Source organism: Typopeltis vanoorti, chromosome 20 (genome assembly GCF_054136105.1).
Source record: "Typopeltis vanoorti isolate ZY-2024b chromosome 20, IOZ_Tvanoo_1.0, whole genome shotgun sequence".
Taxonomy (NCBI): domain Eukaryota; kingdom Metazoa; phylum Arthropoda; class Arachnida; order Uropygi; family Thelyphonidae; genus Typopeltis; species Typopeltis vanoorti.
In genome coordinates, this window is record NC_143568.1 from 24,764,427 (window position 1) to 24,776,560 (window position 12,134).

The 12,134-nt window shown below is 37.2% G+C and overlaps 1 protein-coding gene across 1 annotated transcript in view; it reads left to right on the forward strand.

The window, feature by feature from the left end:
- The window catches only part of LOC150095284 (laminin subunit alpha-1-like), a 1,249,242-nt gene that overhangs the window by 978,545 nt on the left and 258,563 nt on the right, over nt 1–12,134 (forward strand). The window lies entirely within an intron of this gene.

Genomic DNA, 12,134 nt, shown 5'->3' on the forward strand with positions numbered 1-12,134 from the left:
TCTATCATATTTCCTATTCACTACACTCTGTAATTTGCATCTCCTCAACCTTTCCTCATATTCGACAATCCCAGAGATCAGAAACTACCTTAGTCAGTCATCTCTGTACCCTTTCCAACATCTCTTGCTGCTTTTAAAAACCTAATCAAAGCCTTATGCAATGGAACAAGAATCTCCATGCTACTACCATTCAGTATGCTCCACATCATTCCTAGAATTCTTTGTGTAGTCCTCACAATTTTGGCAATGTGTCCCCTAACTTTCAGATCCTTATCCACTATTACCCCAAGATCTATTTCCTCCACCTCCAACAATATATCCCCACAAAGCATAAATTCTACATCCCATCTTTGTTTAACAAATTTTAAAACCTTACATTTTGCAACATTGAACTTGCATCCACATTCCTGTGTCCAATCACGCAATTTATTTAAGTCTTTGGGTCTTCTTGTAAGGCCACACCATCTTCTCTACTCTTCATAATTTGTCCCAACTTTGCATCATCTGAAAACAACTAAATATCTCCATTCACATCTTCACCAATATCTTACACAGTAGTCCTTATATAGCTTGATCAAGGACTTATACAAGAGAACCATAACTTCTTTGCTTCTATTTGTTAATGTTCTCTTCATTATCGTCATAATGTATTGTGTTCTTACAATTTTAGTAATGCAACCCCTAAACTTCATGTCTCTGTACACCATCACATCCAGATCTCTCATCTCCTTCATCTCCAAAATTTTCTGATTAATTGTATACTCTCTATCCCAAACTTGCCTACCAAATTCCAAGATCCTGCACTTAATTATTATTATCTGACTCCATGGTGTCAGAGACTCATCGTAGAGATACAACACTATCGCACACAATGCTCATCCAACCGTGCCTTAAATTGATTCAATGTGCCTAGATTCACAATACACTCAGACAATGCATTTCACTCACCAGCAAAGAACTCTCCATGCAAAGAACCTTCTCCTCACACCCTCCTTATACAATTTCTAGCAATGGCCTCTTGTTCTGCCCCCCCCCCCCACACACACCTCTCATTCTATGAAAAATCTCTTCCATGTCAACCTGATAACAACCCCTGACTAGCTTATATGTCTCAATCATATAAGGTAGTCAGGGGTTGTTATCAGGTTGACTAGCTTATATGTCTCAATCATATCCCCCGCCCTCTCCAATCTTCTTCCTATTCAAGAGACTTTGCAACTTACATTCTCTCAATCTGTCCTTATACTTTACATTCCAACTACCACTGATCACCTTTTTGAATCTTCTTTGGACCCTTTCTTGCATATCCTTATCACCATGAAAGTCTAGCAACCAAATATATGTACAATAATCCATATGAGGCCTGATCAAGGCCTTATACAATGACATCATAACCTCTCTATTTCTGCATGTCAGAATCCTCAGCATCATTGCCATTATCCGATATGATGTCTTCAAAACTTGTACAATGTGACCCCTGAATTTTAGGTCCTTGTCCACATTACTCCTAGATCTCTCATCTCCTCTAGTTCCTTTAAAGTTTCTCCCACCAAATGATTACTTTGCATCCCATCGTTGCTTACCAAGTCTCAGAACCTTATGCTTTGCAGCATTGAACAGATAGCTCCACTTACCTGCTCATTCATGCAATCCATTCAAGTCCTCCTGTAAGGCCATGACATCTGCTTGACTCTGCATTGCTCTCCCCAATATTTGTCCTTATTGGACAAATACAAGTATACTCCTTTTTTGTGTATTCCACTTAATACTGCTCTTGAAGGTGTAATCATTCAGTTATCTGTGGGTTTTCAGTATGTTCTATTTATTTACCACCTAATTTTGAGTTAAATGAGATTGATCTTGATAATGTTATATTGCAACTGCCTTAATCCCTCCTCATGAGTGACTTTAATAGACACAATACTTTATGTGGGTACTAAAAACAAACACAAATGAATGAGGCTGTATGATTGAGTGTATGTTTGACAATAATGGCCTGTGGCTTCTTAATAATATACTCAATACTTTCTTCCATATGTCTGTCTTCTCATATTCCAGTAAATCAGTAATTCTGCAGCACCTCCGCAGCACAATTGGAAGAATGATGGTACATTGCGCCATTTGATTGGAATAGGCCTAAGTTCGATTCTCGTCATGACGGGAGGAATCTTTATGTGGACTTTTTCAATCAAAAGTGAGTTAGCCTATCTCATACGGAGGTGGCAGGGTTTTTTTCTCCTGGAAACTCAGGTTTTTCATCCCGCATACAGATAAATTGGCCCTTCAGAACACACAATTTACAGACAAAAAGTACTAGTTGTGGTGGAGGTGGGCGGTAAATGGCATTGATGGAGATGATTTGTAGTAGAGGCTTAGTGTAGTAGTGGGGACAGTTGTATAGTGAGTGTCCTCCCACGATGAGTCTTCGGACTCCTTGGAGGTGTCACGAATAATAATAATAATAATAAATCTTACAGTCTTCTCCCCTTCCATTCTTCCACTGCTTACATGGAGTGTCGAAGAGAACATATATGGAAGCAATCATATCCCATGATTTACGTTGTCCTCACAGGAATCATGTTCTTCTACGAGGATGCCCATGTGGAAAATTGACCAAGCTGATTAGAATATACTTTTTTCCATCTTGCCAAATTTAATGCTGAAGTATTCAGTTAGTCAAACATCTATCAATGAAGCAGTTATATATGTATCGGATTGTAATGTCGGCAGCAAGAATAGCAATTACAAAACCATCACCTGGATTTCCACTCTATCCAAAACATGGTGGAATCTTTAGTGCCAAGCAGCCAAAAAAAGATCAAGACAGAGCATGCAGATATTTTGTAGATACCCAATCACATCAAATCTCATAGCTTTTAAACATACTTGAGCCAAAACACATTACATGAGACTAGAGTCAAAAGCAATCTTGGATCCAATTTACTTCCTCTATTAAATAAACATATTTAATATTAAATATGTTTATATTTATTTAATAGAGGAATTAAATTTAATATTTAAATAAATATTAAATTTAATTCCTCTATTAAATAAACTACTTTAAGAATAAATTACACAGGATTTTTTTTTTTTTACCAATAAATTTAATGATAAATTATACCAACAAGTTTCACCAACTGGACTGTTTGGCTTCTTCAGGACATACAAATAGTAAAGAAAACTCAAAGTCACTAGTACATAGAACAAACATATAAATATAACAAAATTAAAAAGATGCGTAACATCATACGCGTCTTAATCAATTAGCTGTGTGTGCATGCTCCGTAGTTTGCAGTGAAATTAAATTCTGGCAAGCTTAGTGATCTTATTAAGGTTTTCCATATGTCGGGCAGGATCATTCCTTTATTTAAGTTTAGGCTACTTTCAGAATGGAGAACCACTGTGCCTTCTTTGAAATTGTGACACCGGAAATTTTCTTCTAGATAAGGCATGGAACTTTCAATTCAATGGTGTGGCTTGTGTTGAAGAAGTGGAGAGCTAATCCGGAACTATCTATTCTGTTGTTTTTAACATCCCCTACATGTTCCTTTTTTCTTATTTCAAGACTTTTTGATGTCTGACCTATGTAGTTTAGACCACAAGAGCAAGGGATGTTGTATACTCCAGCGTATTTGAAGAAGGTATTGCTGTATTTTGGTGACCATAATATGTTTTGGATCGTCTTGATCGGTTGGAAAGTTACTTAACTCATAAGTTCCAAGGTGAATTTGATTTTCTGATGGAAGGAATTTATCTTTGTTAGAAAGTCAAAAAGCGCTGTTTTAGTGTTTTTCCAAATTATAAAAACGTCATCAACATACCTCCACCATATTAATGGCTTAGGGTCTAACTGGGAAAAGATATCATTTTCTCGTTTTTCCATGAATAGATACATGAAAGGTAGACACAAAATATACCATTTGCCTACCTTGGATCATAATGGATGTGTCGTTGCTGCTGAACACAAAACCGTTGCCAATATTGTGGGAGAAAATTTTGCTAGAAACTCAGCAACATCTTTATATCATCCTGAATTTTTAATATTGAAAGAACAGCAAGAGAAGCCATGACAGAACTTTCCTATAAATGGACTATAGCCATACAATACAATCAAAATCTTCGCAAAAGGCTCTTCACATTTATTATCGTGCCAGCCAAGCGTTGCTCAGGGAACAAATCGCTACTACTCGCTGTTTCCTGAGTGATGCTAACTTGGCTATCCAGGCACTCGAAGATGACCTTTCAAGCACCTTAAGCCATGAAATGTGGTCTATTTTGCATGACATCTCATGCACTGCAGAGGAGAAAGAATTTTAAAAAGTACGAGATTGATATATCAAAAAATTTGAAAATTTAATAAAGAAGAACGCGATCTCGAAACCGCAACTTCCTTCTGAAACGGTAGTCAACCTTTCGTCGTGTATTGTGAAACCTGAAGCACTCAACGCCCTCTCGCGTGGCCACAACTTTGCCATTGCGCCCAGAAGAATACCTGCAGAGGATATTATGACACAAGTTGAACACGGAATACGACATCTTCCTAACTGCGTCGCCAATGATATCAGACTAGATGTGGCTTGTGTTCTGACCAAAGCAAAACCACCTAAAGCTAACATGCCCATTAAAGAAATTAAATCTCTACTGGAATTAAAGAAAAACAAGGAAATAATAATCACCAAAGCGGATAAAGGGAACGCCACAGTATTGCTTAACCAAAAGGATTATACAGGTAAGCTGAAAGCTCTATTGTTAGATCGGTCTACTTACCTCCCTATCGAGTACAATCCCACCAACTCACAAATTAGAAAACTCCACAGGCTCCTTAAGAAGGTCACTTCTTGGCCTGTGGAAATCACTAACAAATTAAAACCATTTAACTCCATAACCTCCCCCCCCTGTATTTATGGACTCCCAAAAATACATAAGGAAAATGTGCCATTACATCCCATAGTGGATGGCATTGATTCCCCCACATACAAACAACTAGCTAAACATTTGGCCAAAGCTCTCACATACTATGCTGGCAACACACCTTCATACATAAAAAACTCAGCCCACTTCAAAGCCAGCATAGAAAACCTTACACTCAAACATACTGATGTAATGGTCAGCTTTGATGTCTCCTCCTTATTCACAAATGTCCCACTCAAAGAATCCTTAGAGCTAATCCAAGCTAAATTTCCTCCCGATATCACAGCCCTATTCAGTTCACAATGAACTCAGGCTATTTTGTTTGGCAAGGAAAATTCTCAAACAAATAGAGGAGACAGCCCTGGGTTCTCCTCTCTCCCCACCCTTGGCCAACTTCTTTATGGAGACTTTTGAAGAGAAAGCCTTAAACTCTGCCCCACAAAAACCAACCATTTGTCTTCGATATGTAGATGATGTATTCGCTATTTGGCCACATGGCTCTGATGCACTCCTCTCCTTCCTAACACACTTAAACAACCAACACCCCAGAATCAAATTCACCCTAGAAGAAGAAAAAAACAACTGCCTTCCTTTCTTAGACACACTAGTCACCCACCAGCCTGATGGAACCTTGGTTTTCTCAGTCTATAGAAAACCCACCCATACAGGCAGATACATTCACCAACAATCCCACCACCCTTCCTCACAACAATATGGTGTCATTAAGATACTACACAACAGGGCTAAACTTATATGTTCAAATGACAATGCCCTAACCACAGAACTAAACCACATTCTCAACACTTTCTCAGCCAATGGCTACCCTCCCAAGACAATCCAAAAAATATTGAAACCAGTAAACCACAAACCCCCCCCCCCTCAGAATAAGGATTACTCTAAATCCAAAATCCATCACCATACCCTATATCAGAGGCACCTCAGAAAAAATTTAAAAAATCTTAAAAAAACATGGCTTAACTTCTTGTTACAGACCATATAAGAAATTGGCATCCCTTATCTGCTCCACAAAAGACCCTCCCCCCAGACCCACCTGGTGTATACCAGGTCCCTTGCAACTGTCAGCTGTCCTACTTTGGCCAAACAGGCAGGACAGCCAATATCAGAATTACAGAACACAAGGACTACATCCGGTTCCACCAATACAGCCACTCTGGTCTTGCAGACCATACTCTGGATACCTGCCATAGAATACAGTGGAAGAGAGCCACGATCATTCACCATAGTAAATACAAGTACGAAAGGCTTTTCATGGAATCAGCCTCAGCCCTAAGAAACAATCCAAACCTCAACAAATTTGGTTGCAAGAGACTGCCTCAAATTTGGGAAACCTACATCAGAAGACCTCAGCCCAATCGCCCAAGAATACCAACATTGCTTGCTAGGGGGCACCAGTAGGCCTTTAGGAGAAAGAATAGCTTCCTGCTTCGTCCTCATTACTGTTTGCTGTGCCTGCGTGCACGTGTCTTGCTCACAAGTTCCTGTTGAAAATGGCAACGTGACGTTGCCGAAATATTGGATTTGTATTAAAAAGTTATTTTAATGTATATCCTAGTCTATGTTGTTATTTCCCTAAACTATTTAGTAATAATGCATAACCAACGTCTAAGCCTTTCCACTAGACTCATAAAAAACATAGGAACAAACAAGGTTATTTACAGTTCTCATGGGACTTGACCTATGTAAAAATCGATGTAAAGCACTTTGGTATTTTTAAGCTATATCGAGTTTTTACATTAGTTGGCCCAGGAAACTGGGATAAACCACAAAAGTGTTTGGTAAAAAAATGGCACAGGTACGCTGTTGCTGGCCTCCATCTAGAATGATACCAAAATGAAGGCGATACATTCTTGAATCATAAAGCCATTGATGAAACTTGGGCAAGGGCTTATGTGCCTGAATCGAAGAGACAATCCAACGAATGAAGCCATTCATCCCATCCAAAAAATCTTTGTCAGGAACCCAGCAAAATTAAAGTCATACTGATAGTCACGAGTCACAACAAAGTGTCATTCTCTTGTTGCACAACAATGCACAATGTCATTTGTTGCAATTGGTGATAGAGATATTGGACAGGTGGCAATGGGAGGTATTGGAAGATCTTCCATATTCACTGGACATGAATCCTTGCAGCTTCCACCTGTCTCTTCAAAATGGAAAACTCTCAGAGATCTCAGGTTTTGTGATGTGGAGTAGTTCTTCAAGCACTAGGTATCAACAATTAACACTCTTCTGATGGTATCCAGGGGGCGCCCACAAATTTCTCAACTGGTGCAGAACATGGCAGGAGATTACTTTGTAGGGATATAATCGTATACACTTGATAAATAAAACTATTTTACATTTTGTGCACATGTTGCCACTACTTTATTTTATAACTCTCATATGGCAAAAACATACAGCTCAAGGGCTTCAGTTTGACATATGTATGATAATAAAATATAGGATATTATAGATCCAGCCATGTTTCATAGCCAAGGATAGATAAATAAACTTAAAAAAGTTTCAAAAATTTGTGAGAGAGATTATGAGAATATAGCATTTGGCATCAGAGTTACCTTGGTTTGCATTACTTAAAGGACACACAGTAACTCAGATTATGAAGATTAGATTCTTATAACCTCTTGTAATAAATTTTTGAAACTTTTTAAGTTTCATTCTATATTTGGTTACAAAATATGGCTGGATCCATAATATCCTCCATTTTAATGTAATAGATGACTTTTCTAGAAAGTTGACATAGAGCTCATGTCATCACCATTTTGCTTACTTCTACCTTGAGTACAAGTTTTCTTGTTAGGGAACCTATGCAGGTATTTATTGTAAACAAATTATTATTATTATTATTATTAGTCAGACGGATGCATGTACGCTGTATTGCTGCTCCCAGTTTTATAGGTTTAAAGTGATTTTTAATTGATGTTTTTAATTTGAAAGTGCTGCTATTTAATTCTACTAGTCATGCTGAAGACAGGGATGTTTAAATCACCAAAATCGGATAAGTAATATTCAAATTTTCAGTGTTGAAAGTCATAGAGCAAACTGAAATCGCCAACCAACAAAGAATAAAGGATGTCACCATTTTAAAAGTCGCACTATAGTCGCTAACGAGAAGAAAGTCTAAAGGTTACCGAGACAGTGAAGGTCAAGCACAATGAGCTGTAACAAGTGCAATAAGCAAAGCGACGAAGGGGATGCGCTGCAGTGTTCTGGATGTGACAAAGGACAACACTTCCACTGTTCAGGGATCGCAGAAAGCACATGGAAAGCAAAAGGAGCCACAAAACGGACCAAAAGGCGCTGTCTGCAATGGCGTGAGAAAATGAAGAACAAAAAACAGACACCAAAGAAAAGTAACGATGCACATCAAGGTAAACCGCTTCCTGATCCTAAAATTACAGATAACTTTGATTCATTTAAACTCATGATTAAAGACTTGCTAAATACACATATAGAACAAATCAACAAAACATTTGAGGAGTATGAACATTACATACAGTTTAATAATGAGCCCTCTGAAGAAATGTTAGGAACCGTGCGAGAAATAAAGACAAAATTAACAGTAGCGATAGAAACACAAGAAACACTCAAGTGTGAAAATGAAGAACTGCGGAAAGAGGTAAACACACGCAAGTGTCAAATGGAGCACATGCTACAAAAAGAAAGAAAAAAAAGAACTTCAAATTGAGGGAATAACAAAAGAGAATACAGAAGACTTAAGCAACATAATGCAACTGATCGGCAGCAAAATTGGCATTCAAATCGCAACCACAGACATCACCTCTATTAACCGAGGCCCATAGAAAAACAAAGAGAGACCGCCACCAATCATCGCTCGTTTTATCAGCAGATGTCTGAGAAACCGCATTCTTTTGGCAAGAAGAAAACAAGGCCAACAACATTGATCCTAACTGAAAAGAAACTCCCAATAACAATCTATATAACGGAACACTGGACTCCATACTTCAAAAATCTTTTATACCAAGCAAGGAAGACAAAAACAGAGAAAAACTACAAGTTCCTATTGACTAAGGATTCATAGATATTTATGAGAAAGAATGAAAACACTCGAGTTTATATAATTACAAGTGAATCTGACTACCAAGATAAAACACTAATCTTGATTTCTAATCTTGTTCTTAAGGATGTGAAGAGTTAGAAATCATTTAAAAAACTATATAATGGAGATCTCAAACATAGGCGAACATATCCAGTCAGACAATATAAACTTCAAGGTCTTCGACTCTTTGAAGAAATGGTCAGATAACATTTCCAACAATACCAATTTCACTTTTGTACACACAAACATAAGAAGTATAAAAAAACACTGGTTTACGTCGATAACATCTCAACTACACCATGATAAACATAGACGCGCTAATACTGACCGAAGTTGCAATAAATGACACAGAAATTTACTGATACAACATTAATAATTACCAAACCTCCAACTTATGTAGACCAAACAAAAGAGGAGGTGGCATCATGGGATTTATCAAAGAAAAATACAATGTGACTGAAAAACGAACTAATTTCAAACATGTGGAAACACTAATTTTGGAAATCACAAATAGCCACAACAGTATCAAATACACAATAAACACAATATACAGACCAGCAGATAATAATAATCAACTCAGCTTTCTTCATCAGTTAGACGCATGGCTAAGCGGCATCGAACCCCATACAACACACAGGCTCATCCTAATAGGAGACATTAACATAAATACTCTTGACCACGCTTCTTCAACCACTCACACATATCTTGATATACTAAGTCAATACAACATAAACCCTACCATCCATTACTCAATAACTCACTAACACAATCATGCATTGATCATATCAACATACGGGCTCCCATCCATACATATATATCATCAGTAATTATCGTCAAAATTGCCGATCGCTACTTTGTCTCAACTTCATTTTATTACGTTACCTATCCCCCCCCCCTCCCACCACCACAAAAGTTGACAAAACTCGATCATACTAAAGAGCATTGTCGATAACCGTGTAAAAAATACAGACTGAAATTGCCTATTTAAAATAAATGATTCTGTAATCCTTTCTTTTAGGGTTACACGGTGATCAGCATTCATTTTAAAAATTTTATGGAATTTACAACCGTGTTTAAAAACTTTTTTTTATTATCCCGACATTTCGATCTTCACATCAAGATCATCATCTGGAGCGTACATAAGCATACACAACAAGCTAAGTTACATCATTAACTGTAAGCTAGAGAAAAAATGATTTCATCACATGTTATTCTACTGGCATGACCTCTGGTGAAAAAAAATATATAATAAAAATAAAATAAAATAAAATAAAAAATAAATTTTTACATCAAGCTAAATTCTATTTTTACAATGACAGGAATAAACATTCTTTTAGATGGTTTTCTTTCAGAAGACAAAAATAGGACACCAATTGTTTCTGAAAGAAAACCATCTAAAAGAATGTTTATTCCTGTCATTGTAAAAATAGAATTTAGCTTGATGTAAAAATTTATTTTTTATTTTATTTTATTTTATTTTTATTTTTTATTATTTTTTTTTCACCAGAGGTCACGCCAGTAGAATAACATGTGATCAAATCATTGTTTCTCTAGCTTACAGTTAATGATGTAACTCAGCTTGTTGTGTATACTTATGTACGCTCCAGATGATGATCTTGATGTGAAGATCGAAATGTCGGGACAATAAAAAAAGTTTTTTAACACGGTTGTAAATTCCATAAAATTTTTAAAAAGGAAAATGATTCTATAACATTATATGAGAATTTTTAAGTAAGGTTCACAGAAATATACAAAATAGCAACAAAGCCTACACAAACAAGATGACAAACAGACAACAATCCATGGATAAATGACGACATGCTAAATAGTATTACTGTAAAAGAAAATCTATGGAAAAAACTCAAAAAGTCACCCAGTAACACACATTCACAAACCTTATACAAAAACACAAGAAATCAACTAACAACAAGAATTCGTAGGGCAAAAAGACACTACTATTTCCAAAAATTCATGGAATATAATGACAACATTAAGCAAACATGGGCTACACTCAACGAATTCTATCTATCCCAATGGCTTTAACAGGCCTTTAAGGCCCACAACCTTCCAAGCATGCTTGGATTTCGTAACCGAAATACGAGGATAGAATGGTCACTCCTATGCCTCAAGGTATTCTTGGCTGTATCACTGTGTGTTCAAGGGGCCGGTTTGCCTGCTTGCGGGATGAAAAACACCAGATTAACGGCGGAAAAAACCCTACTGCCCGCGCCCAAGACCGGCTAACTTGGCCATGGCTGAGGAAGATCCTTCAGCTCCTCACGTCTTCGACGGGAATCGAACCTAGGACACTCCTTCCCCAGGCATATGGTTGCGAAGCGCAAAGCCACTAGGCTAACCGCGCGGACACTCAACGAATTAGTAACTCTAAAAAAGAAAACTTCAGCAGAAGATTTTATTGCAAAAAACTTCAGTCAGGACACAAACCAAGAGGAACTAGCAAACTCATTCAACCATGTTTTCACAAACAATATCACACAACTCAAAAAAGACAAACTACCAGTGATCAACAAAAAACTACTGACACAAACGATGTATTTTCCACCCATAACAAAACAGGAACTGAAAGAAGCACTCCTACAACTAAAACTAAAGACCCACTCCAGGAATAGACAAAATAAGACTCACAGATCTTATAACGCACTTTGAACAAATAAATCCAATACTTTTGAGACTTGGGAACATAATATTCAACACTGGCATTATTCCGCAACAACTAAAAACTGCAATAATTACACCAATATACAAACACGGTAAAAGAAACGATACTCAGATCTACAGACCAATAGCTACCCTACCAGTCATCTCAAAAATTCTAGAAAAAATATCACACCCCAGACTACAGAACTGTTTACAGAAGTACAACATCATCTCACAAAACCAATACGGCTTTCAGAAAACAAAAAGCGCCATCACTTTATTACAAGACATCACCGACACAATAAACAAAGCTATTGACAAAAACAAGCACGACGTCCTTATACTGCTTGACTTAACCAAAGCATTTGATACACTTGAACATGATACTACTCACCAAACTATACTCGATAGGTATAAGAGGAACACTACAAACGTAGTTCAGGAACTACTTCTTAAACAGAACACAAGTAACAAAAATAGGTACAAG